The sequence below is a fragment of the Pipistrellus kuhlii genome, unplaced genomic scaffold (assembly GCF_014108245.1).
Source record: "Pipistrellus kuhlii isolate mPipKuh1 unplaced genomic scaffold, mPipKuh1.p scaffold_m20_p_8, whole genome shotgun sequence".
NCBI lineage: Eukaryota > Metazoa > Chordata > Mammalia > Chiroptera > Vespertilionidae > Pipistrellus > Pipistrellus kuhlii.
The window spans coordinates 64,750,290-64,753,221 of record NW_023425584.1 but is presented as its reverse complement, the minus strand read 5'-3'; positions in this window follow the sequence as shown (position 1 = coordinate 64,753,221).

Sequence of the window (2,932 nt, the reverse complement as noted above, 5' to 3'; positions counted from 1 at the left end):
CTCGCCTGGTTGAATGTTGTGAGGTGCATCAAAAAGGTTCCGGGTTTGATTCCTTATGAGGGCACATGCCCAGGTTACATGTTTGATCCCCAATAAGGATAAGGGCATGTAGGAGGCAGCTGATTGATGCATTGCTCTCAAATTGGTGTTTCTCTCTCTCCCTTCCTCTTGTTCTAAAAAGCAATACACACACACAAGCACACACACATGCACACACACACAGGCTGTCGTACATTTACAAAATTATTACTAGTCTATAAAAACAAACAAACAAGGAAATCTTAACCTTTGCGATAGCATTGATGGACCTGGAGAGTGAAATAAGCCAGTTAGAGAAAGACAACTATTAGATGATTTCACTTATATGTGAATCAATTGAACATAAACAAAATAGAAACAGATTCAGAGGTACAGAGAACAGACTGAGAGCTCTCAGAGGGGAGGGGATTAGAGGGCTGAGTGAAAAAGGTAAGGGGATTAACCCAAACAAACACAACTCATAGACATAAATAACAGTATGGTGATTACCAGAGAGAAAGTGGGGTGGGAGAGGTAAATGAGAATAAAGGGGAAGTAAATGGTGATCGAAGGAGACTTGACTTGGGGTGGAACACAGAACACAATATACAGATGATGTATTATAGGATTATATATCCAAATCCTATATAATTTTATTAACCAATGCTATCCCAATAAATTCAATAAAAAAACTCACTTAAAATATATTTATTGGAATTTAAGTAATCAAAATAACTAAAGTTTAAAAAATCTTAGGGTTAGGTGGAGAATTTTGCACCTTGGCAGTGAGTAGAACTTAGAAATTTAGAAAAAATCTAATCTTGTTGCTGTTTTTATTTTTAAATTGAATTTATTGGGATGACATTGGTTCACAAAACCATACAGGCACCAACAAAACATCATCCAGCACTGCCTGACTAAGGAATTGCACTTTGTTGAAAGACGTCTGGATGAAGTAGAGCCCTTGGCAGGCCAGGGTCAGAGATTTTTCTGAAGACAATTAAGCTAAGAGACACTTTCCTTTTACAAAAGTCTTATCATTCAGGTCTTAGCCAGAGAACAGAACCAGCAAAGAAGTCCAGACAAAAAATAAAAATAGAGTCTTCCCTCTGTGTCATTGGTGCTGCACCTTCAGGGGCTTCTTTCAAGTGAAGACAAACATACACAGGAGTACAGAAGTGGGAGCTGTGCCCCATATGCTGTGTGTCTAATTTTAAGCAGTTCACATGGATTTCAGTTCCTTTTTACAGAAATAGATTTGGCTTATCTCAATTATAACCAGTAACCTACTTTAAGCCTACATTTCAGATCTTGGCATTGAATATTCCTTCATAGAAACACGTAGTGGGGGGAGGGGGGAGCAGAATCTAGAGAAATTTTTTAATTATTAAAAATAAGAAAAATAATTATGTGATTTACAAGCTCATCCCTGAAGCTATGTTACACTGACATTGTGAAATTGCTGAGTGAACACTGGTGTATGTGTTTTCCTGTTACAGGAAACCGAAATATTTTAAAAAAATATATAAAGGCATAAATGAAAGCACTTACTCATACTATCTACAAGTTTACATAAAAATTGTTACAGAAATTGGCTTGCCAAATGTTGAAAGGCCTATTTTAAAGTTTTATATGTCTAGCTTTTTCAAATATTTGGGCAATTTTGAAAAAGAAAGAATGATACTATGTGCAATTTTATGCTTGTGAGTCAAGGCCAGTATTTCTTATAAAAGTCAAATTTTGGTGGCCAGACTTTCCGCTAACAAGAACCAAGGGTTCTTAGAGGAATAACTGATATGGGTTGAGCAAATGTACAAGATAAGCCTGGGCAGCTTTGATGTGTCAGAAAGCAAGGGTTCTATCCAAGAGGAAATGTAGCACACACAAAGGACATACAAAGATACCTTGAAGGGCTTTCACTAGCCTAAGACAGGATCATTTTAGTATGAAAATAATAACTACAATGGACGAAATGCATTATATATTCTAGTATACAAATCTCTGCATTTATGATGATGCCAAAAAGAACTCAATTTTGGGCACCTTCGGGGTTGTTAGTGAAATAACACATTATCCTGAACGTCAATAAAAGAAAGAGTCCTGTATTTCTGGGTAACTAAAAATTGATAAAGTAGAATTCCTTTTGTAAAAAAAAACAAAACTCCAGAAATGACAGAATTAGCAAATTATTATTTTGCCAACTTCAGTGAAATAATGAATCTATGCAATGGTAGTGAATTAATGTTAAATTAAGTGAAGTGATGGGGATCATTATCATGGGAAATCAGGCTGACCCCATCTGGCCTCATAACTGGTTGCAATTAAGTACACAGTGCCCCCCATCAATAATGTCCCTGAATGTGATCAAGCCTCTAGATCTAAATAATAGTTTATAGGAAAGCTCCAAAGAACAAGAGATGACAGCAAGAGGAAACAACTGGTCAAATTCAGAACTCAGGATACTCTAATACCTCTATCAAATCAATGGTGCAAAGCAAGTGGGGTTAAGAGGACTATTACAGTTAAGAGAAACTTAAAAGAATAACACAAAAAGCCGTATATTGATCTTATTTTTTTCAGCTTTACTGAGATATAATTGGCAAGTAAAATTGTAAAAATTTAAAGTGTACATCATGATGATTTGATATATGTATATATAGTATTATGAAAGGATTCATCTCATTTAGCTCATTAATACATCTATATCTATCTATCAGAATGTGTGTGTGTGAGTGTGTGTGTGTGTGTGTGTGTGTGTGTGTGTGTGTGTGAAGTTCTATTTCTTAACAAATTTCAGTGGTACAATATAGTTTTAACCATAGTCACCGTGTTTTACATTAGATCCTCAGACATTATTCATCTTATAGCTGAAAGTTTGTAGACTTTTATCAATGTCTCTCTATCTGTCCCGCCC